Source organism: Hemiscyllium ocellatum, chromosome 2 (assembly GCF_020745735.1).
Source record: "Hemiscyllium ocellatum isolate sHemOce1 chromosome 2, sHemOce1.pat.X.cur, whole genome shotgun sequence".
Classification (NCBI taxonomy): Eukaryota; Metazoa; Chordata; class Chondrichthyes; order Orectolobiformes; family Hemiscylliidae; genus Hemiscyllium; species Hemiscyllium ocellatum.
The window spans coordinates 64,775,293-64,788,855 of record NC_083402.1 but is presented as its reverse complement, the minus strand read 5'-3'; the positions used below and the strand labels follow the sequence as shown (position 1 = coordinate 64,788,855).

General features: G+C 40.6%; 1 protein-coding gene across 1 annotated transcript in view; it reads right to left on the bottom strand.

The window, feature by feature from the left end:
* fer (fer (fps/fes related) tyrosine kinase) overlaps positions 1 to 13,352 on the bottom strand; it is a 226,968-nt gene extending 213,616 nt beyond the window's left edge. The window contains exon 1 of the mRNA XM_060837245.1: positions 13,188 to 13,352. The gene's annotated coding sequence lies outside the window, so the exon portion shown is untranslated. The remainder of the gene's footprint in view (positions 1 to 13,187) is intronic.
* Between the last annotated feature and the right edge of the window lie 211 nt (positions 13,353 to 13,563).

Genomic DNA, 13,563 nt, shown 5'->3' with positions numbered 1-13,563 from the left:
CATAAGCTAAAACATTTCTCACAAAGTGCGTTCTATAGCTTTGTATCAAAAGGTCTTTTGGAAGACAATAACACCTATTGTTAGCACTACCTTTATCAACCCTCTTTGTTACTTCTTCTAAGAACTCAAACAAGATAGTCAAACATGATTCAAATATTTGGTGACAATTATATTTTCCCATTCCTAGATCATGTGATCATAGCTGAACATAAAAGTATCAGGAACTGCATACAATCAAATACTTTGTTCACAAATCTGACTCAATTTTTTTAAAAACATATCACATACACAAATACAATAGTGAATTTTCATTCAAATTCCCATTAACAGTAAATGAGCTAAATTAATCTACTTTGATGGTGAGGGATTGACTAAAATATCAGGAGAATTCAGCGTAATCCATCAAATACAGCCAAGTTCACTCCAGCAAACATGCCACTTTAGTGGGTTAACTAAAAAACTACAACTCCAAAAATACAATTCTCCCTCAAGAGAAGATTGCTGTTCATTTCTGACCTTCAATTATGAAAACCACCAAAACAGCCCAACTGAAATTGCAGGACCTTGATGAATTTGAAGGCAATAAGTTTTAAAAGTTTAAAAATTTTCTCCCAACAGAACAGCATTGTAAAGGAATGATAACGTGAATGAATCTATTTTTCTTAAGTCAGTCATCGGAAGGCAAAAATAAAGATCAAAGATTACAAAAGACTACAAATCAGTTCATTGTAGTTTAGCAATCGAATCCCACTGTCCTAATCCAAGCCATGGCTCTGCAACTTCACATGGTAAAAAGAGTATTTACCTTCATTTCTCTTAAAAGACATAACAATCATCATCCCAATTCGTTCCAATGGCAAAGTATTCAATCACCGACTTTCCAGAGGAACTTTTTTCCAGATTTCTCACAACTTGATAATTTTTGCAACTTTTTTCAACTTCCTGTTAGCCAGCTGTACTCTGGCTGAAGTTATTTCAATATCTCACTTCACTCGAAATGATAGTTTTGTCCCTATTTTACTGCTGCATCTACACTGTACACTTGACTGCTTAAAAGCTCTTTCTAGAATGGAGTGTTTAAAACTGCACAGTGTTCTTTAGAGCAGATATATTAGTAGTATTCAGAAGAAATATTAAAGCCAGACTGAAAGAGCAAGAGACTACTGAAAGGGGTTTTGTAGCATTTTCTATGAGCATATAAGAAACCCTTTTTATCTACGCATGCCATACACAACACGACGGCTGGAGGAGGAGCGCCTCATCTTCCGCCTGGGAACCCTCCAACCACAAGGTATGAATTCAGATTTCTCCAGTTTCCTCATTTCCCCTCCCCCCACCTTGTCTCAGTCGGTTCCCTCAACTCAGCACCGCCCTCCTAACCTGCAATCCTCTTCCTGACCTCTCCGCCCCCACCCCACTCCGGCCTATCACCCTCACCTTGACCTCCTTCCACCTATCCCACCTCCATCGCCCCTCCCCCTAGTCCCTCCTCCCTACCCTTTATCTTAGCCTGCTTGGCTCTCTCTCTCTCTTATTCCTGATGAAGGGCTTATGCTCGAAACGTCGAATTCTTTATTCCTGAGATGCTGCCTGGCCTGCTGTGCTTTGACCAGCAACACATTTGCAGCTGTGATCTCCAGCATCTGCAGACCTCATTTTTTACTTTTTTATTTGCTCGTCCAATTAAATTGGGTTTTCTGTGAAACAAGAGTCCAAATGAACATATTTTAAAAAAGGAACCCGCTATTCATCTGAAGATCATTCAAACTGCTAATATTTTTCTGTCTGCTTTGAGTAAATAATTTTTTTATTTCTTAAAAGATCCGACAGTACCAGAGATATATCTCAGATTTTAGATCAGAGTTGTGCTGGAAAAGTACAGCAGGTCAGGCAGCATCCGAGGAACAGGAAAAAAATTGACATTTCGGGCGAAAGCTCATATATCTCAGATTGTAAGCACTTAAGACTACAAGGCATGCTGAGAAATATTTCACACAAGACAAGTATTAAGAATATAAATAAAGTACTTTTTTTTTCCTTTTGGAACAGAAAGACCATAAAAAATTGGAACAGGAGTAGGTCTTTCGATCCCTTGAACCTTCACCATTCAATAGGATCACTGCTAACCTGACATTCCTCACATTTATTTTCCTGCCTTTGCCCCACAACCTTTGATACTCCGACCTGATCAAGACTCTATCTCAGCCTGAGATATACACAAGGACTCTGTCCCACAGCTGTCTGTGGCAAGGAATTCCAAGTCACCCCACTGGTTCTCACCGATCACCCCACCACCTCCATATACAGCGTATCATCCGCTGTCATTTCCGCCACCTCCAAACGGACCCCACCACCAGGGATATATTTCCCTCCCCTCCCCTATCAGCGTTCCGAAAAGACCACTCCCTCCGTGACTCCCTCGTCAGGTCCACATCCCCCACCAACCCAACCTCCACTCCCGGCACCTTCCCCTGCAACCGCAAGAAATGCAAAACTTGCGCCCACACCTCCTCCCTTACTTCTCTCCAAGGCCCCAAGGGATCCTTCCGTATCCACCACAAATTCACCTGCACCTCCATACACATCATCTATTGCATCAGCTGCACCCGATGTGGCCTCCTCTATATTGGGGAGACAGGCCGCCTACTTTCAGAACGTTTCAGAGAACACCTCTGGGACACCCGGACCAACCAACCCAACCACCCCGTGGCTCAACACTTCAACTCCCCCTCCCACTCCACCAAGGACATGCAGGTCCTTGGACTCCTCCATCGCCAGACCATAACAACACGTCAGTTGGAGGAAGAGCGCCTCATCTTCCGCCTAGGAACCCTCCAACCACAAGGGATGAACTAAGATTTCTCCAGTTTCCTCATTTCCTCTCCCCCCACCTGTCTCAGTCGAATCCCTCGAACTCAGCACCGCCTTCCTTATCTGCAATCTTCTTCCTGACCTCTCCGTCCCCACCCCACTCCGGCCTATCACCCTCACCTTGACCTCCTTCCACTTATCGCATCTCCATCGCCCCTCCCCCAAGTCCCTCCTCCCTACCTTTTATCTTAGCCTGCTGGACACACTTTCCTCATTCCTGAAGAAGGGCTTATGCCCAAAATGTCGAATTTCCTGTTCCTTGGATGCTGCCTGACCTGCTGCGCTTTTCCAGCAACACATTTTCAGCTCTGTTTCTTCTGAGTTCACAGGAAAAAATTTGAGGAGCTAAATATTTCCATTAGGTGCGAAATTCTTGTCAATAAACATCAATTTAAAAATGTCACCCAAAGTCAGGAGAAAAATCAGGAAACTCTTTCTGTAGTCACAAGTCTGTTGCAGCATTGAATGCTTGACAGTGGGAAATGACTAAGACCATTGTGTCTAAAAAAAAAGGGAAAACTGAATAAACATTTAAAGCAAGGCTACTGGCAAACATTTAGTGCAGTTGGAGACTTGAGTTCAGGAAGCTATATTTATAGGGAGAAGGATCTATCAGTATGGCTCAGCACAATTATGGAAATGTCTCCTGGATATCAACTCACACTTCCCTTACCCGTGCAACAGAATGACAGTCTTCATACTTTATGTTTAATTCTTAAAAATAGCATTTATGTCACCCCTTTGATGATCGCTGGATGTGCCAAAGCACTTTACAACTGATGAAGTATTTTTGAAGAGTACGCATTGTTACAATACTCAATGAGAAAACAATCATGGCCCCCAGTTTGCCGGGCAGGACAAAATGCAGTGCTTTGAGTTCATTAAATTCCCATCACCATTCCCCTACCCCCACCCTCTCTGTTCAGCTTGAAAACATTTTGCATGTTAATTGCAGGAAGTATGTGTGAATAACATGGTAGCAAGATAAATGGGCATCTAGGACCTTGGTGAATGGTGAGGCTAACTTACTAACTCTCAGTGAGATTTACATATTAGATAAAGAAAGGAAATAATGGAGAAAAAAAACTCTTTAACTTGGGCATCGAAAGAGAAAGGATGAGTGAAAGAAACAATAGTTTCAAATAACAACGGTAGAGGAAAGAATAAAAAATTTTAACGGTTTAAATTTTTTTTAAAAACCACACAGGAATAATTTGCAACCTTCAGAAGTTACATCTTCACAGTTTTAACTATTCTCTTCATGGATCAGCAATGTAAAGTCGCTTGCAGAAACACAGTAAAATTAAGTGGAAAAATGCTTAACATCAAGTGCTAAACCTAGTTTCTTAGTTAATTTAATTCAACTCAAGAACATGCAGTAATTTCTCCAAGCACTCGTGGAAGCAGATGGAAATCTCCCAATGCACGAACGTTACAGTGGAAACACATGCATTAGCCATTTGCTATGATTATAACTGATATTATTGCTCTTCCTAAATTGTTGATTTTACACCTCAATAGTAGCTTGTATATTACATTTGCCAATATTTTCCCAGCAAATTCTGCACTGATATGATAATTTCAAATCACAGATATGCTAATGGCTACAATTTGAATTTTAACAGAATACATTTTCAAGTTATTATGAAAGAACAAATTAGCATTTATATGGTACCATTCTAAGTCTCAGGATAGCTAAAGCATCACAGTGAATTAAGTATTTTTGAAGTGTAACCCTTGTATAATTCAACAACGCAGCATCCAATACGTTAAACGATCTTGCTGTATACAAAGAGATATCTGTCCAAATAATCTGTTGCTGAGCAGAGGGCAAATCTCCTGCTTCAAATATTGCCAGTGGAATGTTTAGCATTCAATTGAAGGGGCAGATGAAACTGTATCCCAATGATATGCCAAAAGTAAAGACCTCAGTCCTGCATCAATGACTGAATGGAGGCTTGAAGTCACAATATAATCGTTCAGCAAGGAAACTGACCCTTTTCTCCAACTCATCCATGCCAACTAAGTTTCCAAAACTAAACTAGTGCCATTTGCCCATGTTTGACACATATCCCTCTAAAGCATTCCTATTCGTGTAACTGTCCAAATGTCTTTTAAATGTTGTAAAAAGAGCTGGTTTTAAGGACAATCGAAAAGTAGAGAGGAGGGTTAAGAAAGACGGGGACAAAGGGTTTTGAAGGGAATTCCAGAGTTTACATAAGCTCCGCAAGGCACAACCAACAAGTAAAAATCAATGAAAGTTAAGACAGAATAAAAGACTAGAATGTGGAAGAGCAAAGACTGAGAATTACACAGTTAGAAAGGCATATAGAGACAGTGAGGCAGCAAGGTCATATATAAATTTGAAGGATGAGAATTTTAAAACGGAAACATTGTCAGACCAGGAGCCAATGATAGTGTGCAAATGTGTGAACAGGACTTCGTGTGAGTTAGAACACATGAAGCAGAAGCTTGAATAAATTCAAATTTAAAACATATAACTTGCAAGGCTGGCAAAGGGAGTACTGGAATCAAGTCTGGTAGTAACAAAGGCATAGGTGTTGGTTTCAGCAAGTAAGCTGAGTGACGATGGGTGACATTACAAAGTTGGAAGTAAACAATTACATCGTTGAGACGGATATGGAGTTGAGGACTCAGCTCAAAATGGTATAGGCCACGAAAGCGATGAACTGTCTCATTCAAACAGTCGTCAGGAGAATAATGAAAAACTGTGGTTTAGAATCAGGATTTGAAAGCAGGTGAAAACCATGGTTGTGGTCCTCCTAATAAGACCACAAGACTATAAGATATAAGAACAGAATTAGTCCTTTCAGCCCATTAAATCCACTCTTGATCATGGTCAATATGTTTCTCAACTACATTCTCCTGCCTTCTCCCTGCAACATTTGATCCCTACATCAATCAAGAACTTAAAGAGACTAAATTACTCACCCAGCCTACATTGCATTCTAGGATAGTGATTTCCACAAATTTATGATCCTTTGAGAGAAGTAATTACTCTGTATCTGTTTTAAATCTTCCATCCTTCGGCTACAATTATCAACTCCCATTCTAGATAACCCCACAAGTGAAAACATCTGCTCTCCATCTACTTGATGAACCCCTTTGAGCATCTTATATATCTCAAATAGGTCTCCTCTCATCCTCGTAAACTCAAGTGAGTACAGGCTAAACTGCTCAATCTCTCCTCCTAAGTCAAGCCTATCATCTCTGGAATTAAATTGTGACACTCTCTGAATTGCCTCCAATGTAATTACATCCTTCCTCGATTAAGGGGACCAAAACTGCATACAATACTCGAGATGCAGTCTTACCAATGCCTTGCACAGTTGCACCTAAGTTTTCCAACTTTTATACTATGACTTTTTCCTAACTCTCTGCTTTCTGTTGGTTAAAGTTAAAAATCACATGACACCAGATTACAGTCCAACAGGTTTATTTGCAAGTACAAGCTTTTGGAGCACTGCTCCTTCGTTAGATAGGTAGCGGCAGAGGATCATAGAACACAGAATTTATAGCAAAAGATCATAGTGTCATGCACTGACGCAATAAATTGAACAAACCTAGATTACAGAAACGTAGACTACTTACAACGTGGAAAGAGGTCATTCAGTCCACAGAGTCTGCACCAACATTCCTAAGAGAATCCCACGAATACCCACCTCCCCATCCTATCTCAATAACCCTACATTTACCACGGCTAATCCACCTAGTCAGCACATCCATGGACACTACAGGGCAATTTAACATGGCCAATCCCCTTAACCTACACATCTTTGGACTGTGGTAGGGAACTGGAGCAGATTGTACAGAACACAAACTCCACAGACAATAAGCCAAGGCTAGAATTGAACCCAGGTCCCTGGCACTGTGAGACAACAGTATTAAACACTGTACTACCCAGAGTACATGTAACATTTCTGAATTTATATCTAAAATATATCTTAAAAGCTTCTGACCACTCATCAGAAGGTGGACATAAAAAGCCTTGTTTGGCAAGACTAAAACACACAATAATAGTATCCCTACAATGTGGAAACACGACCTTCGGCCTAATAAGTTCACACCGACCCTCCGAAGAGGAACCCACCTGGATCCATTCCCCTACCCTATTACTTTACATTTCCCCTGACTAATGTACCTAACCAACACATTCCGGAACACTATGGGTAACTTAGCATGGCCAATTCACTAACCTGCACATCTTTGGATTGCAGACAGCCTGAAGCATGGAGAGATAAGCTAGAGGAGAGTGGGGTGGGGACAAAGTAACATAGAGTCCTGAAGCATGGACAGATAAGCTAGAGGAGGGTCTCTGCCTTTATTCCTGACGAAGGGCTTTTGCCCGAAATGTCGATTTTACTGCTCCTCGGATGCTGCCTGAACTGCTCTCCCAGCACCACTAATCCAGAATCTGGTTTCCAGCATCTGCAGTCATTGTTTTTACCTACTTGATATTAAAGATGCTGAGAGAAGGTTATCCTCATGGAGTAGTCTCTAACAAGGGCCACAGCTTTTCATTAAGGAGTATACCATTTAAAATGGATATGTGAAAGATTTTCTTTTCTCAAAGAAAGTCATTAATCTTTGAAATTCTTGATTTCAGGTAAAGTACAACCTTGGTCAATAATTATTCTCAAAGAGATTTAGATAGATTTCAAATCTACAGGGGAGTGAAGCATTATGGTGAGCAGGCAGAAACGTGGAATGTGACCACAAAAAGATCAGCTATGATATTACCAAGTGAAAGAGCTGGCTTGAGGAGGCAAATTGCTGAATCTTGAGGCTTGAGCATTGAGGTGGGTTGTCAACTTTGAATGAGCTAACCATTTTGGAGGTTGGAGTCAGTCAGTCATGTTTTGGGAAGGTAAAAGTACAAACAATGGTTTTACACTGGATGGACTGAGGGTGTGAATAGTGTTACCCTCTTGGACGTAGTTATTTTTTTCAATGGTCAGAATATGAAAATGGAGCACAAGCTCGTGATCAAATGGAGCTTTAAGGCTTTTGACAGGCTGATTCAACTTGAGATAATCTCGATCCAATTTCTTATATTCTCAACAAGACCTTGAATTTCTTACCATCCCCAAATGGGTGTCCATCATTCTCAAAAGCTCAAATCAGGTTTCTGCTCCTGCCATAGCACTGAGGCTCAAATCCAAGTGATCATTGAAATGCCTATTAATACAGTCAGGATATCTTCCCCATCTTCCTTACCTTTCTGACAGGTGAATTCACAGATCACCATGTTCATCCAATAGCATTGTAGTGTTGTCCAGCCTCTAGGAAAAGCCCTCAAGAAATCATTCATACATATGTATCTGGAACCAAAGCAAGGGTTTCGTTGTGCATCCTTGCATTCCTACCCCTCGAGTCCACAAGGATCTGTGTTTGGTCCCTTTCCCGTAAACAATTTTTCTTCAGTTTTATCATTCAAAGACAGTAAAGGAAGTTTCAACAATAACGATCTCAAATTCTCCACCACTTGCCTAAACTTGTGTTGTCAATGCCCCAGTTAAAAAATAAACATGACTATTGCATGAGGTGGAAGATCACAGTCATAGTCTTGAGCACTTACTGTAATTCTGGACACTTGCTTGCTACTGTTTCATTCATAGTTATCATCTTAGGTTGAACCGGCCTGTCAAAAACTTTAAAGCCCCATCTGTTCATTAGCTTGCATCCCGTGTTTAAATTCTGGCCATTGCAAAACGTAACTACAATACTTGCATCCTCAATTCATCTAGTTTAAAACCATTACTCATAACTCTTCCTTCTCAAAACTTGCCTGGCTGACTGTACCCTCTAAAAGCGTGAGAGCTCATCCAAAGTTGAATATCTACATCAATATTCAATCCCTGAAAAACCCTATTTTTAGTAAACTACAAAGACATTCAGAACTGATACCAATTTCAACCCTTGTTACCGCATTTAACTTCTTTCATAGCTTCACCCTTCCTTTTTCTGTGATTTCCTCTACCTTCAATAAATCATTCCCCAAAGAGTAACATTGTGATTATTCATGTCTGATATTTGTTTCTCACATCCATCACCTTGCCACCCTGCATTCAATTCCCGAAGATATTTGTCTAGATAATATCAAGAATCTAATTTGCTTCATGAGCAGAGTAAACAAATTTACAAATAGAATGAAAAAAAATTGAAAAACAGTTATCAGGAGGAAAGAAATTGAACAGGAATATTTTCAGGGAGTTAAACTGATATTTTAACAGGGCAGCCAGTGCAGCATTAAAAAGAGAACTTGACAACTAACCTGAAAAACGTAATGGAAAGAAGATAGAGAAAGGATGTTAGAGATGATGGCATCAATCTGAGACAGCATAAAGGCATCAGGGTCCAAATGATCTCTTCTGTGCTGTAATTTCCAATATTCTTACAGTAATAAACCTAACCATAATAATTAGATGAACAGCAACACAAGTTCTTGAAGTCTTTGATCAGTAATATGCTATTTAGATTATTCACATTTTGGAATCCCTGATCAAAAATGAATGAAGACATAAAATAAACATTTAGAATGCAAAAATAAAGTCATGTCTTGACAGAAAGAAAACATAATATATGGCCATAAAAAGAGATAAAGTGTCCAAATCACAAAGTAAACTTGCAAAAACATCCAACCAAAAGCAATGGTCAGCATGCCTATATCTATGGAAACATCTGTAGGTAGAATATTTCCATGTTAACCAAGTTAAAAATTTGTATGGCGGAAAATAGTAAGGCAAACTCCCAACTGACATAATCATATCCTAATAATCTCACCACTTCACGTTTCATTTTCCACTTGCTAGTGTAAAATAATCCTCAAACGACTGCAATAAAACTCAACAACACCCATTCCTTCACAGTCTCTTTAACCCTGTAACCTTGCTCAAATCTACAAACCTATACCAATTTTCAGATTATGCTATTTCTCCTTCCACGGCTTGCTCGGCCAGCATTGGTGAGAGTTTTCATCCATACAGACCTCAGCTGGAGTTCCCTCCTTTCACACGTCTCTCATAAATCCCAACTCAGATCAAATTTTTCAGCAGCCCTCCAAATAACTACACAAAAAACTAAAGAATTGCAGATGTTGGAAATAAGAAAGAAAAACAGAAATTGCTGAAAACACTCAGCAGGTCTAGTAGCATCTATGGAGAGAAAAGAGTTTCTTCTTCAGAAAACCTTCTGTTTTTGTTCTCTCCAAATAACTATTCCTTTGACACAACATCCACTTGTTTACTTAGAGTCATAGAGGTGTACAGCATGGAAACGACCCTTCAGTCCAACCCATCCACGGCGACTAGATATCCCAACCCAATCTAGTCCCATCTCCCATATTCCTCCAAACCCTTCTTATTCATATACTCATCCAAATGCTCCTTAAATGTTGCAATTGCACCAGCCTCCACCACTTGTTCTAGCAGCTCATTCCATACATGTACCACCCTCTGTGTGAAAAAGTTGCCCCTTTGGTCTCTTTTATATCTTTCCCCTCTCACCCTAAACCTATGCCCTCTAGTTCTGGACTTCCCGACCCCAGGGAAAAGACTTTGTCTATTTATCCTATCTATGCCCCTCTATAAAGGTCACCCCTCAACTTCCAACACTCCATGAAAACAGCCCCAGCCTGTTCAGCCTCTCCCTCTCGCTCAAATCCTCCAACCCTGGCAACATCCTTGTAAATCTTTTCTGAACCCTTTCAAGTTTCACAACATCTTTCCGATAGGAAGGAGACCACAATTGCATGCAATATTCCAACAGTGGCCTAACCAATGCCCTGTACAGCCGCAACATGACCTCCCAACTCCTGTACTCAATACTCTACCAATAAAGGAAAGCATACAAAACACCTTCTTCACTATCCTATCTACCTGCGACTCCACTTTCAAGGAGCTCTGAACCTGCACTCCAAAGTCACTTTGTTCAGCAACACTCCCTCAGACCTTACCATTAAGTGTATAAGTCCTGCTAAGATTTGCTTTCCCAAAATGCAGCATCTCATATTTATCTGAATTAAACTCCATCTGCCACTTCTCAGCCCATTGGCCCATATGATCAGGATCCTGTTGTTATCTGAGGTAACCTTCTTCACTGTCCAGTACACCTCCAATTTTGGTGTGACCTGCAAACTTACTAACTGTACCTCTTAGGCTCACATCCAAGTCATTTATGTAAATGACAAAAAGTAGAGATCCCAGCACCGATCCTTGTGGCACTCCACTGGTCACAGGCCTTCAGTCTGAAAATTAACACTCCACTACCACCCTCTGCCTTCTACCTTTGAGCCAGTTCTCCCTGTATTCCGTGAGATCTAACCTTGCTAATCAGTTTCCCATGGGGAACCTTGTTGAACACCTTACTGCAGTCCATATAGATCACATCTACCACTCTGCCCTCATTAATCCTCATTGTTACTTCTTCAAATAACTCAATCAAATATGTGAGACATGATTTCCCATGTACAAAGCCAAGTTGACTATCCCTAATCAGTCCTTGCCTTTCCAAATACATGTACATCCTGTCCCTCAGGATACCCTCCAACAGCTTGCCCACCACTGACGTCAGGCTCACTGGTCTCTGGTTCTCTGGCTCTCTGGCTTGTCACTATCGATGAAACAAATAACTCAGCAAGAGGCCCAGCAATCACTTCTCTAGCTTTCCACAGAGTTCTCGGGTACACCTGATCAGGTCCTGGGGATTTATCCACCTTTATGCATTTCAGGACATCCAGCACTTCCTCCTCTTTAATATGGACATTTTGCAATGTGTCACCATCTATTTCCCTACAGTCTATATCTTCCATATCCTTTTCCACAGTAAATACTGATGCAAAATACTCGCTTAGTATCTTCCCCATTTTCTGCGGCTCCACACAAAGTGCTCCCTTGTTGATCTTTGAGGGGCTCTATTCTCTCCCTAGTTACCCTATTGTCCTTAACATATTTGTAAAAACCCTGTGGATTGTCCTTAATTCTATTTGTCAAAGCTATCTCATGTCCCCTTTTTGCCCTCTTGATTTCCCTCTTAAGTATACTCTTACTGCCTTTATACTCTAAGGATTCATTCAACCTATTCTATCTATATTTGTCTTGACATGCGTTTCTATGTTAAAAAAAATCATGCAAGCACAACTCTTGTTATTGTGGAGCAAGTTCCAAATGGCGATTTAACAAAATGTTTGTAAGTGCAAGTGTAAGTGCATAAAGAATAGTGAATAATTAGACAAGGATAGGCAGATTTATTTTAATAATCACTTTGAAATGGTCAATTCTGTTCTTATTTCTTCATTTAATCATGTGCTGCATAGTTGAACTTGTGAAGAATTTGGTCAGTAGAGCCAATGAGCCACAAGAACTCACACAAATGATGTACCACAATGCCACCACTAAATGATTACTAGAACTACATCCTTCGCATCCTATGCATAATTCGTTTGTTATAAAATGTGTACTTGCGATTTTAAAACGAGAAATTATGCCAAATTGTCATATTGTAGAAAAATACAAGCAGGATATGTACTGTTTTCTACATTATAAAAAAGTGTCGTTAATCAGCATGCTCTTTTAAGTTTATACGAAATTGACATCACTTCAGTTTCATATACTTGAAATGAGGGAGGTACTAATAACTGAAGTCGAAATTCCTACTTGTCTTTACGATTTGTATCTGCAACAATTCTAAAGTTTATACCTAGCCTACTCTTAAAATACTCTACAGAAGAACTATCGGGGAGTCTAAAACAATGCGATTTTTCGGACAGCTCGATTAAATCGATGACATATCATTAATGCACAGTAAATGCAAGCAACATTTTCACGGTTACAAAAACACACTGACAGCTTGTATCATTTATTGACTAATTCGGATATGGCAAATACAATGACGATATTACATAATAAATGAGATTTTATCTAAAGAAATATGATGCACTTCGTAATATTAACATGCGCTTATGCATCCTCAAGATCAGCTAAGATTCTCCACCTCATCCAAATAAAGTTAAAGGACAGACGCGAAATTGAGGGATGTAATGACAGCTAAAGAAACAACAATCAATCACTGTCAGGCCAATTAACTGAGGTACCGTAGAGCAGCCCAGGAATCAGAGGACGGGCCAGATAATAAAAGGACAGCTATTATTACACGGCGCCTGATCATTTCACCGTTAGGCTGGCTGGCTGACAGTCGGCGCGCCAGGATCGCCCCGCTGGGAAGGGGACTGAGGGCGATCCCTCGGGCTGATCAGCCGGGCTTGTTTGCCGTCTGGGTACAGAGCAAGGTTTGCCTACCTCGTCAATAACTGGACCAAGGAGAGAAATTGCGCCCCGGGGTCGCTGACTAACCGGTGTTGTGACCCCGACCCGGAAACATTGATCAATCCTTCAACCTGGACACTTTTTAACTTTTAACACTCCCTCGTCGAAGACAGCCTTTCCCAGGCGGCGGCGCGCATGCGCGGCATTACACAAAGGCTGCTGGGAGACGACGGTCAGGGTTCCAGCTGGACCACTCGTACAGAGCATGCGCCACTTCGCCAAGAGAAACGGATGTGCGAATGCGAGACTATTTGGGGTCTAGACATTGTCGGTCAGATTTCTCTGTAATGAGCATTTTTCATGATTCTTTTAGAAAATATGATCGCAAGTGATGCTGCTGTATTTGAAA